Genomic DNA, 19,070 nt, shown 5'->3' on the forward strand with positions numbered 1-19,070 from the left:
GATTATATTGCCCATGATTTAGACTTATTCCTGCTAAGTAATTTTAAACAAATGTACTGTTTTGTTGATTGGCTGGCCTTGTCCTCACGAAAGGCGTCATCACGACCGGGTTGGGATTTTGGGTCATGACATCATACCCTTGCTTTCTTCGCAAATGTGAACCTGACTTTTTGTGATCATATGATCGCATTTGCGATCACTGCCTTCCGCTGACTCACTTCGCAAATGCGAAGAATATTTCGTAAATGCGAACTCTATGTGGCCTAGCAACTCTTTGAAAATGCGAGGAGTAGCTCACAAATGTGAAACCCTTAGAGGTCGCAAATGTTATGCCTGACCTGCACCAGAACTGGAAATACCAACAATGTTCTAAGTCCAATTTTCACTTAGTAGCCTATTCGAAACTCACACGAACCCTGGGGGCTCTAAACCAAAAGTGCACACAAGTCTAAAAATATCCTACAAACTTGCTCACGCAATAAAATCGCCAAAATAACACCTAAAACTACGAATTGAGCACCAAATCAATTGAAAATTTCAAGAAAATTTTAAAACTTCTATTTTCATAACCGGACATCCGAATCACGTCAAACCAACTCCGTTTCTCACCAAATTTCACAGACCAATCATAAATATGGTATTGGACCTATATTGGGTTCTGAAACCAAAATACGGCTCCGATATCCAAAAGTCAACCATTGGTCAAACATTTCAAATTCATTAAGCCTTTGACTTTCAAATTTCTACAAAGTCCGATAACTCGGGCTACAGGGTTCCGAAATCGATTACGGACATACGCCCAAGTCCCAAATCACGATACAGACCCATCAGGACAATCCAAATACAAATCTGGGTCCGTTTGCTCAAAATGTTGACCAAAGTCAATTCAAATTGATTTCAAAGTTAGAATTTCATATTTTTATCAGTTTTTAACATGAAAACTTTCCGGAAACACGTCTGAACTGTGCATGCAAATCGAGAAGGTTAAAAAATGAGATTTTTAAGGCTTCAAAACGCAGAATTAGGTTATAAAACATAAGATGACCTATTGGGTTATCACAAAAAAAACCATAATTAGATAGCATTTAACAAAAATTTACGAAATTCTAGTAGTTGTTTGCAATTAACAAATACGACAACTAATTAATTATATTTCTAGAAGAAACCTATAATGTTGGACTAGGGTTTTAAAAGACTTTTTTGGGACTCGCCTCGGGGCTTACTAGGGAAGGACACTATCAAAATGCCTTGAGGTTTTATGTGTGGGGCTTAGTTCTATGAGGCTTACGCCCCTAAGCGCTCGAGTGCGCGACCTAAACACACCTAACACTAAACGCTCGGGGTTCGCCCAATAGTTCCTATGCAAATCATGTATCGAATTCATTAATTAGTATTGTTGACTCTCAAAATTATTTAAGAAATGAATAATTAAAGTTCTTTCATCTAAAGGAAGACGAAAATTGTGAATAACTCAAAAAAAAAGAACCATAGTATTGCATACTTACTAATTGAGAACATCGTGAAGGTGAATATCCTTGGAACATTCTTTTTGAAAGTAGATAACCAAAATTTATATCTTTGTGTTTTAGTTTTGTGCCTCTCAAAATTAATTATACATTATTTCTTTGCTATTTAAAAGTAATTTTGCATTTACTTATGAAGACGTAATATTTTAAATTACAGTATTAATAAAATTTATAGTGTATTTACTTTTAGGAGGTAAAATATGTTGTTTGATAATATTTTTTAAGTAATTATGATTTTTAATTGTATGGATGTTAAGACGTTATAGTTGATTTATATTTCATAGTAAATTTAAAAATATTTCATTATTTATACTTGTAAAATATGCTCGATATTTTATTTTTATGAGTTTTTAAAATTCTTTTTAGTTTTCTTGAACTTTTAATGTACTTTTTTAATATAGATTTTTGTGTTATAATATTATATTATTTTATTAGTTAATAAATTAAAAAATATAAAGATTTGTGGGTCTTACGCCCCATGTCTCGAGGCTTACGTCGCACCCCGTCTCAAGTAAAGTGCCTGGTCTTACGCCCCCGCCTTTTAAAATACTGTATTTGACCAATCCCATTAAAATAGGGATTACTAAGTGATGGAATTCACATATCTTTTAAATTTGTTCCCACTACTTTCTCTCCCCCATTTAATATTGTGTACTTTATTGTGCCAATGCTAAAATATCTCTATAACTGTCACGCCCCGAACCGGGTCTGGACGTAACACAACACTCGGTGCCTGACTACATGTGACCAAGCGAACCAACTGGCTGACTGAATCAACATGTGATATCATAACATACTAAATGCGGAAGATAAACTTACATATGCTGATATACTGAAAGTTTGAATGATAAAACAATTAAAGTGCGGAAATACTAATACAGTTGTGAAATATATTTGTTGCCAAAATAGCTTAATATGAAAAGTCTGCGACTCTGTCTAGCTGTTACTCTAGTCTATGAAGCCTCTAATGAAGTACCGAAAACACCGACTATCTAAAAATATTGAAGACTATAAAGTAATGATAATGCCCCGAAAGAACTGGGGATCACCAAATAGCTGGTACGAGAATCCTAGCGCTCTGAATCATCAACCTGTAAATCATTACCTGCATCGTGAGATGCAGGCGCCGGGCAAAAGGGACGTCAATACATTTGAATTGCACTGGTATGTAAAGCAATTGAAAGAAAGAATTGTGAGCACGTGATTTTTGCCCTATGAGAACTACTCCCAAAAATTCAAAATAAAATAGTTTTGTGTTGTTAGTGATTTATTTGTATTTCTTTTTTGTTTGCGCATGTTTGTTTCTACCTTAAACAAGAAAAATAAAAAAAAATATGTGTTGCATGTGCATTTAGGATTTAATTACGCATTTTGGAATTAATTAAATCATGTCCTATTTTAAAGAATGAAAATCACAAAAATATGAATTTTGGTAACTTTGTCATTTCATTGTTTAATTGCGTGATTTTATCTTAATCAATATTTGATTTTGTGTGTTAATTATTGTTAGGGATTAATTAATTTCTTTTTAAATAAGCTTGATTTTACAAATTAATTTAGGAATTTTGGTTTTAGGAATTAAAAAGAAAGTAAAAGGGAAAAGAGGAAACAAGATAGGAAGGGTAAAATTTTTTTTGGATTGGGCCAGTTTTAAAAGGAAAAATCTAGGCCCAATGTCACCCCAAGTCAGCCCAATACCCGCCCCAATCCAACCCGTCTCCAGCCTCAACCAAACGACGTCGTTTCAGGCATTTCAATCTGGACCGTTGATCTCAGCTGATCAAACGGTCCCAAAGCTTTGACCAAACCCGACCCCCGACCCGTCACTCCAATACCCGGACCGCCCCAGTACTACTCCAAATGACACCGTTTGAGTTAAGTGAACTGATCTGGACCTTTGATCTCTCTTGATCGAACGGCCAAGATCAAACCACCCCCCACTATATAAATGAAACCTCATACCCAGCCCTTCCCAGTCCAAACCCATGTTCATCATCGTCTCTCAGAGACGAAGCCCCTCCCCCCAAACCCTAGCCTCCATGGCATTCCCTCGCCTGAAACCCGGCGGCAATGACGCCTTCGGCCACCAAAATAACATCCCTGAACCTCCTAACCACCCCCAATCCAAATCTAGTACCCGTTTGCTTCGAATCATCCTCAAACTTCTCGAATCTTCATTTGAAGATTTGAGCAAAACCTGGACCTACCCCAATCCGCCCTGAACTCACACCCTGTCATCCCTTGACTTCCCTCATGACCAAACCCTCGTTGGTTTGGTTCGAATCTGGCTAGAAACACTCGAACCCCAAATCGAAATGTAAGAACCCTAGAAAAACCAAAACTGGTTTCTGTCCGAAGCTTAAGAGGTTTTGGGTGTTTAACTGACCTTAGTCGAAGTGTTCTCAGTTGAGAACACTCGATTAAGGTTCGTTTGACCTCAAAAAAATTCAAGTTCGAGTCGATTCAAGACCGTCTGTTCTCCGTTCCATTCAAGGTATTTTTCCTTTTTTCTTTTATTCTATTTTTGATGTTTTAAATGTCTGTTTATTTGTTTAGTATTGTTATATTAATTTTTCAATTTTTGTCGATTGTTCTGTTCTTCTCCCTCGGACCTTTTTATTTGGTCGAATTTGTTTCTGTTCTTTGTTGTGTATAATTATAGGCTGTGTAATCGATTCGAATAAGTTCGTCGATTAGTTAAGTTTTATTATAAATCCCTGTTTCTTGTCAATATTGTTTGAATTGCCTGATTATTTATTTCTGATTGATTGCTGTCAATTGTTGTGGGCAATCGGTTAATTAGTTTTCGTCGATTAATTCGTTCTTGTTTGTAAACCAATAAGTTAGTCAAATGGTTGTTGTGTGTGCTTGATCTGTGGACACTTAGCTTCAGGGCATTGTCAATAGGCTGACAATGATCCTGCATTCATGTTCATTTTGATTCAATTTTCAGTTTCAGTTTTAATGATTCTGTTGAGTTATGTGTTGTGATTTAAATTCAGTTCATTGGTTTCAATTGGAACTCAACCCTAGTCATTTAGTTGTCAGGAGAATTGGTTATAGCTGTTAGTCAGGTTTAGTTTTAAATCATTGTTAGTTTGAACAGATTTTAGAGTTAAAAGGTTTTAATACAGATGAATGATTGTATTAGGGGCAGTAATATTAAGGGGTTTCAGGGGTGATTTGGGAATGGAACAGTTAGGGTAATATTTTAGTGTTAGTGACTTGTTAGTGGGGTATTAAATGCCCTTAAATTAATAAGGTAATGGGGAACAAGAGGGAACGAGAGCTGAAAATAAGGAAAAGCTTTCCTTAGTGGGTTTTAAGTGAAAAAATGCAGATTTTTAGTGGGGAAAGGGGTCGGGCAGTTAAGTTGGAAAGAGAGGGCAGGTCTAGATGGCTATAAGAGAGGGGGATTAGGACTGAAAGGGGAGGATTTGATTTTTGGAGAGCTTGGGGGACCTGAAAAAGAATAGTTACTGCTTTCATTGCCTCGTTTAGGATCTGAAATAGCTAGAACTTTCTTCCTTTTAATTCTGCTCTATACTTGGGGAGGTTTATAGTTGCTGGTTATTTGTTGCTGCACTGCTGTTGCAACTTCTGTTTGTTACTACTGTTGTTGCTGACCCTCTTCTTCCTCTTCTTGTATTGTCAATACCAGGTACACTATTGCATCCTTCAAATGACTGTAGGCTGAAAATGTGCAGAAATAATGCTATATGAAGAAGCGAAGCTTGTTTCTAATTTAACCTTTTTTTTGAGTTGTGTGTTTAAATTCTACTGAGGATATAGATCCCTGTTAGTATATAATAGTTGGACTGAAGTTAAGTTGTATGAGTTTCTCGTTAAACAACATGGTTTATACTACTACACGTGGGCATCTGTGAAGTTAGGAACGAGCTTAATGGACTGTTAAAACCAATCAGAAGCTATAGTTGTTAGATTAGGTTCTATTAGTTCTGAGTATTTAGCTTGCACACCATTTGATAATTCAGATATCACTGCAGCAATTGAAAAGAAGAGAAGATTGTAAATGTGACTAGCATTGTTAGATAGCACTAGTCGTAGGCGTCAATTATGATTTTAGCATTTCTGATTGTATTGTTCTGCTGTTAAGTAATCACAGATTTCTCAAAACAATTGGTAATGGCTCACTAGTTTTGAAGCAGGAACATGTAATTCAAATTAAGGGTACTGGTTGCCCGGATTGACGTTAATAAAGGTAATGTTAAACTCAATTGGACTTGATGCATGATATAAGCCATTTCCTATATGTAAATAACGAACAGTAGAATGAGTAGGAGTAATATTCGCGTTTTATTCATGTAACTAATGTTTTGACTTGGGGCCCTGCACTCAGCCGTTGTTTAATTGGGCTCACATTTGGGCCCAAGCTGGCGTTTGTACTGATTCCTTACACGGACTGTAGAAAGGCCCAAAACCGTTGAATGATTTGAATTCATGCGCCCATGAACCCCAATTATAATAAATCTTATTGTACCGGACTTTGTGAATTAAGTTGATTGAGTAGGATTTCTTTTTCTTTTAAAGATAAAAAAGAATAGAAAAAAAAATGTAGTCACTTTAGGATTGTCCTTTCAAAATAAACGAGATGAGCCTCGCCTAGTAAAACTCACCGATTGCGGGGCCCTCACAATTGTATATATATTAATTACTTAGAACTCGAGATCGGCCACTTAGCGAATTTCACGGCCTTTTTCCCCAAAGTAATAACGCGTTAGTCATTGTTAGGCGCGTACTTTTAATAATTTACTTTCTTAAACTCGGGTGCATATTTATGTGACCCAAATCCAAATCTCAACGAAGTCGAAATGTGTCGCTAATCACGGGTACATTGATTGTGATGTGGTTCGAGATGCATTTCCATGACGTTGTAATTTTTTTAAAAAAAAATAAAATAATGAATGAGACGAGCCTCGACAAACAAGAATACACAAACCACGGGGCCCTCAATGGACAGTTATTTCAAATGCTTAGATTTTGAGACAAGCCGCATATCGAACTTTACGGCTTTTCTCAAAATAACAATGCGTTAGTCTTTAGGCGCGTATTTAATAAAGTTATCTTCCTAAACTTGGGTGCACATTTATGTGACCCAAATCCAAATCTCAACGAGGTTGGAACGTATCGAAAATTGCGGGTACATTTATGTGGCGCAATTCGAGATGCATTCTCACGACGTTGCAATTCTTTGAATAAATAATAACAAAAGCGGTGAACAGTTAAAATTTGCACATAGGTTCATAATTGTATAAAAATCAGATAATTAAGCCGAATATGACAGTAGAATGACCGTACTAGAACCACGGAACTCGGAATTGTCTAACACCTTCTCCCGGGTTAACAGAATTCCTTATCCGGATTTCTGGTGCGCAGACTGTTAAACAGAGTCATTCTTTTCCTCGATTCAGGATTCAACCGGTGACTTGGGACACCACAAATCTCCCAAGTGGCGACTCTGAATCTTTAAATAAAATCTCGTTTTGATTGTCCTTTAATTGGAAAAACTCCCCCTACGCCCCTTTGCGTGGTGTAGGTGAAAAAGGAGGTATGACAAGAATTATAAATGCTGAAACTGAAACTGAGCTGATAACTGAGAATTGATAATTGATAACTGAAATGATAACTATTGAAACTGAAACTGAAATGACAACTGATGACTGATAACTGATAACTGAACTGATAACTATTGAAACTGAAACTGAAATGATAACTGATTACTGATAACTGATAACTGAAATGATAATGATGACCGAAATGATAATTGATAACTGATAATGCTGAACAAAGGAAGTAAGGATATGAATACTCCCTCTTCTGAATAATAAACAACCTGTTTATATGAATAAGCTACGGCCTCGGGCCCAATATATATATGTGCACAAGCTACAGCCTCAGGCCCAAGTATACGTACACATAACTACGGCCTCATGCCCAAAATGCATAAAGCATAAACTACGGTCTCAGGCCCAAACATGCATAAAGCATAAACTACGGCCTCAGGCCCAAACATGCATTAAGCATAAACTACAGCCTCAGGCCCAAGTATGCATAAAGCATATAAACTACGGCCTCAGGCCCAAATACAGGTATTCAACATTCAGGAATTTAAAATCAGAAACTGAGAATCATGCTACAATACATGATAGTGAAATACTGAATCACATTGAGTTACATGATACTGAAATACTGGATCATACTGGGTTACATAATACTGGAATACTGAATGGGACTAGACTGAGACATGTGTTCTTGAACTGATTATGAATACTGAAATTTCAACTGTATATGGCATACCGAGTAATCTATACTAAGACTCGAGAGTATCAAACCCAAGTCTATATTGAATACGCACTGAGCTCACAAAGTTCAAAATGAAAGTCATGAGCGAGTTATGTAGATAGAGAATAGAAGCTCTATAACTATTCAAGGAACTAGGCTTAACTATATTTCTGAGGCAATTAGTAACGTCATAAAAGAAACGTAGTGTAGGGAGAATCATTAACATTCTCAAACATAGAGAGTTAGCCTCACATACCTCAATTTCGCCCTTTAGTGATACTACAATGATCCACAATACTAAGAACTTTCAATCTACAATAGAAACATCCAATGGAACCCAATATTAGTAACAAATTCCATAACTTAAGCCATTTAGGCATATTATCAAACACCTTGTAGGCATAAATCTTTACTTCTCATCACCATATATTAGTTCATCTATCTACCACCATTCATCAACAATTTATCCTACCATCTTGATTGAACAACTTATAACTTCCAAAATCACATATATGACAATCCATCCACACCCAACCAACTAAGTTCCATTAAATAAACATCTTTCGATCTCTATAATAGGTGTGTAATTAAATTGGGAACTTATGGTTTCCAATCAACATACCAAGAGTTCAAATACTTATTCATACTCTTATTCCCTTAATAAATGCATACATATAAGTCTAAGGGTGTATGATTACCTTTTTAGAAGAAATCTTGCAAAACCCTCCTATGAGTTCTTGAAGAAATCCCTTGAAGATCTAAGTATTTTATGTGTAGATTTCATCAAAACTAGTGCATAAATGATTGAATTCACACCAAGATAATGGATATTTCTTACCTTAAAGATGGGAGGGGTTGGAGGTTTTGAGAGGGTGGAGGAAAACCCTAAAATTCGTCCAAATGAGGTGGGGAAAATAACCTCCGAAAGTTTTATATCAAAATAGGGTCGGGTTGACAAAAAAACAAAGATTTGCACAGCCGTGGTGCATGGGGAGACGCATGGGCGGCGTGGTAATAAAAAATGTGTTTAGAAACGAAATTTGGAGGTGTTCTGTTAATTTACACAACCGCGCCGCATGGGGCGGCGCGGTAGTGTAAAATTCTGCGCTATTTTTGGTAATTTGGTCATAACTTCTGGTAGGAGTGTCCAAATGATGAACGGTTTGAAGCATTAGAAACTAGACTCAAAGATATTTTATTTGATAGGTTTTGCATCACATAACACCTTATATAAGTGTAGATATGCGCATCCAAAGTATAGTCTTGTGCGTGCTCATTTAGAATTTCAGTCTATCATGTAGTTTTCTAACTTGGCTTTGACTTAGGTATTTCCTTGGACCTCAAATCACTTATGATATGCCTCGTACACTTATTATCATAACCAATTGATAACCATCATATGAATACTCAGTTAATGCATCCACAACTGATTCAAATTTATGGGGTGTTACATTATCTCCCCCTTGGGATCATTCGTCCTCGAATGATTTTCCTGGCTGTATCTTCGGCTAACTACGGACCTTAAATGGGTCGGATGGGAACATGAACTTTCATTAACACGTGTATACTAAACTGAATGAATACACAATTACTAAACTAATGAGGTACTAGACTGAATGGCTACTAAACTGACTAAATACTGGAATACATGGAGATTGTAATATAAGGCCTGAATGAGAAGGTTAGATACATTCGACATTTCTCCAAAATACCTACCAGCTAACCGAGCATAGCACTACCTCCATAGGGCATAATAATATGCACAACATGATACATATACATGAACACTTATCTATTATGGATACATGAATTCTGAACTAACGTGGATATATGAATACTGAACTGGCACGAATAATCTAGTGCTGAACTGACATGATCACTGAATTCACATAAATATTTAAGTACTAAGCTAGCATGAATATCTGAGTACTAGACTGACATGAGTATCTGAGTACTGAACTGACTTGAATGTTCTAATCATGAGATCTGAATACTGGAAACACAAATGTCGTGACATGAGATTTGAATACTGGAAACACAAATGTCGTGACATGAGATTTGAATACTGGAAACTTGAATGTTATAACATGACACATGAAATACTGGTGTACAACCGCTAATTATGGTGGAAATTCTAACTCATAAGCTATTTACCTGATCCTTCATAGGATCCTATATGGGACGATGTATCTAGGATTGAGCTTTCCTTTCTTCCCAAATCTTATAACACCTTTCATAGGCGAAACTTTTAGAAAACACCCAATCATCAACTTGAAACTCTAGGTCTCTATATTGCATGTTCGAATAGGACTTTTGGCGACTCTGATCTATTTTTCAAATGCTCTTGAATCAACTTGACTTTCTCCATATACTGATTAACCAAATCTGGTCCCAGCAACTCCGCTTTGCCAACTTCGAACCAACTAATTGGCAGTCTACACCTTCGCCCATAAAAATCATGCTTTTAAAATGGGCAAGATAATCTTACTATAAGGTCCATATTTACCATCTCCACTAAAGGATGTGTGTGTTCTGAGATAAACACTTGGTTTTCTGCTGCTCGACTTTCACTTGCTGACAATTTAGACACTTGGCCACAAAGTCTGCAACTTTCTTTTTCATGTCATTCCACCAATAAATCTCCTTAAGATCATGATACAACAACAACAACAACAACCCAGTATAAATCTCCTTAAGATCATGATACATCTTTGGAAAACCTAGGTAGATAGAATACTTGGAATTATGGGCTTTTAACATTTTTCTCCCTCGCTAAGTCCATCTATGGTTGGAACACACAATCTATCCTGGTACCTCAAAGTACCATCATCTCCTTGTTCAAAATCCATCGTGTTATGCATGTGAATCCCCTCTTTCAGCTATAACAAGTAGGGATAATCAAACTCTTTCTCCTTCACTTCGGCTACTAAGGAGGAACAAGTCTTGTTCTAGACAATAACTCTACTATCTTTGGTGTTCAAAAGTCGAACTCTTACCTTGGCTAAGCGATGGACTTCTTTCAACATAGTTCTCTTGTCTACCTTTTTCATGAGCTATACTTCCCACACTTGATTATCTTTTTAAGCACTTCATGAAAACACTTATAGTACTGTTGTGAGCTAAGTCTCTGATCACTACTCGGAATATTAGTGCCTCATGCAATCGCACTACCCTCGTAACACATAAATAAGCATAATTTTATAGCTTTTCTGTGATCACTTTATAATCAATAGCTAAGCTCAGTGATCATTCTACTCACTTTGTGTTTCTTACACATTCTAGACATATTCCTTGTGGTAATTATATAATTTTCCCTCATTACCGAACTGATTTTCTTTTTCATATTCCATGCCAATTATTCGGGTTTCAAATCTCTAACTGGATTTACTGAAAATTTTCGCTTCACCCCTTAGACCAAAGGTCTTATACTTGCGGATCCTTCTCTTTTGTTGGTATCCAAATAACTTTTCTTATTTTCTGCAATTCTTTGCACTCTACGTCAATAACGACTCATCTTCCAACTTACTTCTGAGCTAGGAAAAACTAAATTATTCAAATAACGAAAAGCTAGTGCATTCACACTTATCATACACAATCTTAATAATTTAATTCTGCTCACACTATCAATCTTGGAGAAACCACATTTCGATAATTCCTAAAGGCTATTCTTCTATAGCTTGCTCTCTCACTGTTAGCTGATTTTTTTTCCACTATCACTGTACTTCGGGTTTAACTTAAACTCTTGGGATTCTAACACATGTTCAATATTTCAAACTGTCATCCACTCACTGGAGTTAACCTGACTAAGTGAATCAAAGCTTACCTCTACTAGCTCTGCTGAAATTGTTAATTCACTATATTTACTCAAAACTTATTTACTATTAGTACTTCTTTCTCTGCTTTGAATAACTAAGTGAGGAATAAGGTTTATCCTAACTTCCCTCATTATTTAACAATATTCTTTTGATGTACACTATCATTTTTTTGAACTATGCACATGGATCACACTTAGGGAAATTTCATCTGTCTTAAACAAAATTGGAATATCTAACCCTAAACTTTCTATACACTTCAAAATCACTTCAGACTATAAACCTCCGGCCTAAACACATAGTCACATCATGTGAAGGGGAACTGTCATATCTTTTATCTCACAATAATAGCCACTTCGTATACAAATTCACTAACATGGTACTTTCTAGTTCTGATTGGAATAAATCTAACCAACTTAAAATCATTCCCTAAAATTCAATGTCGCCTGCTCTTGGTTCTCATTTCGTACATCATATTATTCTTAGCTATATTCCCCTTAGGCTCTTTCCTGTCCAAAACTATAGTGAATAATTGTATGCCTACTGCGGTTGAATTCTTAACCTGTTACACCATGGGGTCTGACATACGTGCACAATGCCATACACATCGGATAAATCACTTCATGCACCATCCGGTGAGTCTTGGGTCTTAATCCCTAAACCATGCGAAGATTTCGCTATAATCACTGTTACTTACATTTTCTTTGAGCATCCATATGCATCACTGTATACTCACAAGTCTCCAAAAATTTTGATACACTGAAAATTGGAGATCTGGTAACTGAATAACTGATAACTGGCATACTGAATAACCATAAACCTGCTATCTGAAACACCGTATAACTGGTAACTGAGTTAAACTAGTAACCATAAAACATACTGACTGCTTTTGTACTTTCTGATAAGTTTATGCTCTAATATGTACTACTATCTATTGCCTCCCACTTTTAACATCCTCTCAAGATTCATATTTACCAACCTGTACTCCATAATTATATCCCAATGGGCAATCGTCCTCTCTAGAACCTTAGGCTTTTTTGCCTGTCGCTTGGGCATCCAATACATTTAGAATTCGATAGGAAGAGAAGGTTTATTGCTATAAGCTTCATGGAATGATCTAGAGTAGAAAGAGATGAGACAATCCTGAATGTCTTGGTAGTTAACCGTTTATATGAGTGGCTGGCACACACATATAAAGGAAACTCCACTAGACACGGCTTCATAGACTCCCTAGGACTCTTGAACCTAGGGCTCTGATACCAAGCTTTGTCACGCCCCGAACCTGGGCCTGGACGTAACATGGCACTTGGTTCCTGACTACATGTGACCGAGCGAACCAACTGGTTGGCTGAATCAACATGTGATATCATAACATACTAAATGCGGAAGATAAACTAACACATGCTGATATACTGAAAATTTGAATGATAAAACAATCAAAGTGCGTAAATACTAATATAGTTCTGAAACATATTTGTTGCCAAAATAGCTTAATATGAAAAGCCTGCGGCTCTGTCTAGTTGTTACTCTGGTCTATGAAGCCTCTAATGAAGTACTGAAAACACTGACTATCTGTAAATGCTAAAAGACTATAAAGTAATGATAATGCCTCGAAAGAACTGGCGATCACCAAATAGCTGGTACGAGAATCCTAGCGCTCTGAATCATCAACCTGTAAATCATTACTTGCATCGCGAAATGCAGGCCCTGGGCAAAAGGGACGTCAGTACATTTGAATTGCACTGGTATGTAAAGTAACTGAAAGAAATAATTATAAATGCTAAAACTGAAACTGAGCTGATTACTGAAATGATAACTATTGAAACTGAAACTGAAACTGAAATGATAACTATTGAAACTGAAACTGAAATGATAATTATTAAAACTGAAATTGAAATGATAACTGATGACTGATAACTAATAACTGAACTGATAATTGATAACTGAAATGATAATTAATGACTGAAAGGATAACTGATAACTGATAACTGAACTGATAACTGATAACTGAGCTGAACAAAGGAAGTAAGGATATGAATACTCCCTCTTTTGAATGATAAACAACCTGTTTATTGTTTATCTGAATAAGCTACGGCCTCGTGCCCAATATATATGTGCACAAGCTATGACCTCAGGCCCAAGTATACGTATACATAACTACGGCCTCAGGCCCAAAATGCATAAAGCATAAACTACGGCCTCAGGCCCAAACATGCATAAAGCATAAACTACGACCTCAGGCCCAAACATGCATAAAGCATAAACTACAGCCTCAGGCCCAAACATGCATAAAGCATAAACTACGGCCTCAGGCCCAAGTATGCATAAAGCATATAAACTACGGCCTCAGGCCCAAATACAGGTGTTCAACATTCAGGAATTTAAAATCAGAAACAAAGAATCATACTGCAATACATGATAGTGAAATACTAAATCACATTGAGTTACATGATACTGGAATACTGGATCATACTGGGTTACATAATACTGGAATACTGAATGGGACTAGACTAAGACATGTGTTCTTGAACTGATTATGAATACTGAAATTTCAACTGTATATGGCATACCGAGTAATCTATACTAAGACTCGGGGGCATCAAACCCAAGTCTATATTGAATACGCACTGAGCTCACAACGTTCAGAATGAAAGTCATGAGCAAGTTATGAAGATAGAGAATAGAAGCTCTACAACTATTCAAGGAACTAGGCTTAACTATATTTCTGAGGCAACTAGTAACGTCAAAAAAGAAACGTAGTGTAGGGAGAATCATTAATATTCCCAAACATAGAGAGTTAGCCTCGCATACCTCAATTTCGCCCTTTAGTGATACTACAATGATTCACAATACTAAGAACCTTCAATCTACAATAGCAACATCCAATGGAACCCAATATTAGTAACAAATTCCATAACTTAAGCCATTTAGGCATATTATCAAACACCTTGTAGGCATAAATCTTTACTTCTCATCACCATATATTAGTTCATCTATCTACCACCATTCATCAACAATTTATCCTACCATCTTGATTGACCAAATTATAACTTCCAAAATCATATATATGACAATCCATCCACACCCAACCAAGTAAGTTCCATTAAATAAACATCTTTCAATCTCTATAATAGTTGTGTAATTAAATTGGGAACTTATGGTTTCCAATCACCATACCAAGAGTTCCAATACTTATTCATACTCTTATTCCCTTAATAAATCCATACAATTAAGTCTAAGGGTGTAGGATTACCTTTTTAGAAGAAATCTTGCAAGACCCTCCTTTGAGTTCTTGAAGAAATCCCTTGAAGATCTAAGTATTTTATGTGTAGATTTCATCAATACTAGTGTATAAATGATGAAATTCACACCAAGATAATGGGTATTGCTTACCTTGAAGATGGAAGGGGTTGGAGGTCTTGAGATGGTGGAGGAAAACCCTAAAATTCGTCCAAATGAAGTGGGAAAAATAACCCCCGAAGGTTTTATATCAAAATAGGTTCGGGTTGACAAAAAAAATGAAGATTTGCATAGTCGCGGCGCATGGGGAGACGCATGGGGCGGCGTGGTAATGAAAAATGTGTTTAGAAACGAAATTTGGAGGTGTTCTGTTAATTTACATAGCCGCGCCGCATGGGGCGGCGCGGTAGTGTAAAATTCTGCGCTGCTTTTGGTAATTTGGTCATAACTTCTGGTAGGAGTGTCCAAATGACGAACGGTTTAAAGCATTAGAAACTAAACTCGAAGATCTTTCATTTGATAGGTTTTTCATCACATAACACCTTATATAAATGTAGATATGCTCGTCCAAAGTATTGTCTTGTGCGTGCTCATTTAGAATTTTAGTCTATCATGTAATTTTCCAACTTGGCTTAGACTTAGGTCTTTCCTTGGATCCCAAATCACTTATGATATGCCTCGTGCACTTATTATCATAACCAATTGATAACTATCACATGAACACTCAGTTAATACATCCACAACTGATTCAAATTTACGGGGTATTACAGTAACCCTCCCTTTCTCTTATCTTTTTTAAATACTTGCATTTTTAGTATAAATTTTCTTTACCCTAAATCCTTTCTTTTTGCTTCTTTTCAATACAATTTTTGTCTTCAAATTATTCCTTACTTCATTTCTCCATCATGTAAATGATTTTACATCTAATTTTATACTTATAGTATAGTAAATTTAATAATTCATTGTGTTATATAATTATTAAATACATGATGAATAATATATATATTAATGGTATTACTACCAGATTATATTCTTATGTATTTCTATCATATACAACGTATTTTAATGGTATACACATATTATATAATTCTTTGAACGAACACACTATGAAGTATATAATATAATATTATTGGTATATAGTATTTATGTCATTTGGATATACATATTATATAATTCTTTTAACATATATTTTTTAATGCATGAACACATATTATGTATATTTAAAATATATTAGATTTAATAAGTCAATTTACTGTATATATATTGACTTATTTTATATCGTATATACACCTTATATATACTACCTCAAGGCAAAAAGAATTAGTCAGTGAGCAAATAATCACTACAATAAGTGTATATACACCTTATATTCAATTAATTATTTTTCTTCTTATGTTTCTTATCTATTTCAGAGGCGGTAAAGATGGAATCAACAATCATAATCTTGTTCTTCGCCATGGAATTTGCAGTTACTAAATGAAGGGAATAGGATAGAATTTTGGGAGAGATTTTGTCTTACCTAATGAGAGAAAGAACGAAAAGGGTGAGATTTTGCGGTCGTGATGGTGAAGAAATAATCACTACATTTTTGGAAATTGGGTTGAAAATCTAATACATCATCCCTTAAATCACGAGTCAGTTTTAAAAAATAAATATCTGATAGTAACGTACCAAATTTAAGATATGCTATATATGTAGATGAATTTGCTATATATGAAATAAAACAAAAGTAATATTGCTTATATAAATATTTGCTTACTAATTGCTCTACAACGTAAAAATCCCTTTAAATAAAAGTAAGGCTCTTTAAATATTGTATTCCGAGTAAATTTCTCTAATTATTTTATAAAGGCAAAATATGTAAGTTACCTCCTAAACTATGGATCAAATCTTTGTTACACATCTTTTGATACAGAAAAAATCTTACACACTCAATCTTTTTAAAGTGTGTCTAAGACACACTACTTTTTTCTCAATCAGTTCTTCAAAATATGTGTATTATCACACACCAATAAGATCGTGACACGTGTCCTCTCAAAGAAATAAAAGAAAATACTTATAATATTTAAAAGAAAAAACAGAAAACACCCTTCCCCAAACACACACACAAGTTTCTCATCTTCTTCATACTAGTATACTTACCCGCGCGATGCGCGAATCATTTCAAACAAAAAAGAGCAGATATATATATATATATATATATATATATATATTGCAGACTAAATTTATCGACCGTATTAAAAAAATTAAACCAAAAGACAAATAGGTGAATTATATCGGGTGTCTCTAACTCTCTATAAGTTTGTTGTTAGGGACCACCAATTCCCAAGAGCTATTACAAAACCAATACATTTATTTTTCATGACAACTCACATTTTACCTAAAGCCTATATTGTTAATCAATAAGAGTATAATCGAAAAATCAAATGTCCAGTGTTTGAATAACCAAAGTCTTCTTAATATCTCATCCAATTTGAGGAATGTCTTGCTCTTTTCTCGTAAGGAACTCATAGGCATCGATCACTAAATCATCATCGAATCCCGATAATTTTTTATCAGGTCAAACACCTTGGCCGAGCACACGTGTTGGCTGTTGCAATCCTCAATATTTGCAGGAATAACACACATCATATCGACTCAAGTGTTGTCATTGCACCTCCTCTTTGTGGGTTTTGCTTTGAACGCGACGACGAAGAAGGCGTTGCTCTGAGATAAATCTTATGTACTGTCAGCACATGTATTGTCCATGCCGATTTCAGATACATTATAAGAATTGGTGTCAAAGATGACATGCAACTTATCAAAGTTCCCAATGTGTTTGCCCTCCATGTATTTGACATCAATATTTGGCTGGGAAACACATAAAAAGTACAAAGTTTAAGTTGCTAATATAATGATAATAATAAATTGTAGAGAAACTTTCATTAGTAATGAGCATTTTTCCAAACACGAATTTATACTCGTAAAGAAAAACAAAGAGTAGTTATTTTTTGATTTGTTGAAGCAAAGTAACACTCCAAATATAATCTGATGCTCTAAACTAAAGTCATTACATTGAGCTCCAACAGAAAAAAAAAACATCAACTGACATTTAAATTCTTTACAATAACGTAGCTAGCTAATAGATCTCTAGTCATTGTAATAGATTCAAGGTCCATAATATTATAATGCATTTTTGAGAATGATCTACAGCTTCGTGGCCCGGGGAAAGGTAATCTTGGCCGAATACACCGAGTTCACCGGTAATTTCAGCAGCATTGCCTCGCAATGCCTTAAAAAGTTACCTGCATCAAATAATAGGTTCACCTACAACTGCGATGGCCACACTTTCAATTTCCTCGCCGAGAATGGATTTAGTCAGTTTCCTTTCTTTCCATATATTGACGTTGCAATTTATAATAAAAGCATTTCTTTCCTGCTCCTCAATAACATTTGTACAATTGGCACCTAAACTCTATCTCCATGACTTATACTCAGACATGTTGAAAAATAACAATATCTTCCCACTTTAATGAGTATCCTGCAAAATAGCAATTTGTAGACTAATGTGTTTACTACTCCTGAACATGACTGAGGTACTTTGACCATTTAAGAAAAGGTAAAAAAATTCACCTTCGCAATTGGTGTGATGAACTCTACCAAGAAAGATGAAATTTTTCGCAAGGATAGTCAAAAGTGTGGATGAAATTAATTAAAGGACCTATTGCTCTAAATGAAGATGTAATTTGTATAGATAAATTGAATGACATCAGTAACCAAAACCTAATGTGAATCAGCACTTGGCCTTGAAAATAGACTCTATATACAAACAAAAAAAGAGAGACAATGATGTAAATAAGCAAGGGACAATGCGAGGAAGATATTGCAATACCCTAAGTAATAAGTATAGGTGAAACAAAGTAAACTCGATTGTACTTCTGACAAATACTCTAGCATACACAGTGCAAAGGCAGCCCAACATATAAACCTTATTGCACGTAAGCTTACTCTTTGAGCTCAAGATATACATATCCTATACAGAAGAATCATCCCTCGAGATATTGCGAGAAAAAATCATGAAAACTCCATGAAACATACAGCCAAAAACCTCAGCAAAACATAACCCAAAACATCAATTTCTAGTAGTAAAAACGTTGCAGTAGCTGTTTGAGGAACACAAAAATTGTTTCTTTTGCACAGCCTTCTTCTT

This window comes from Nicotiana tabacum, chromosome 20, assembly GCF_000715075.1.
Source record: "Nicotiana tabacum cultivar K326 chromosome 20, ASM71507v2, whole genome shotgun sequence".
NCBI lineage: Eukaryota > Viridiplantae > Streptophyta > Magnoliopsida > Solanales > Solanaceae > Nicotiana > Nicotiana tabacum.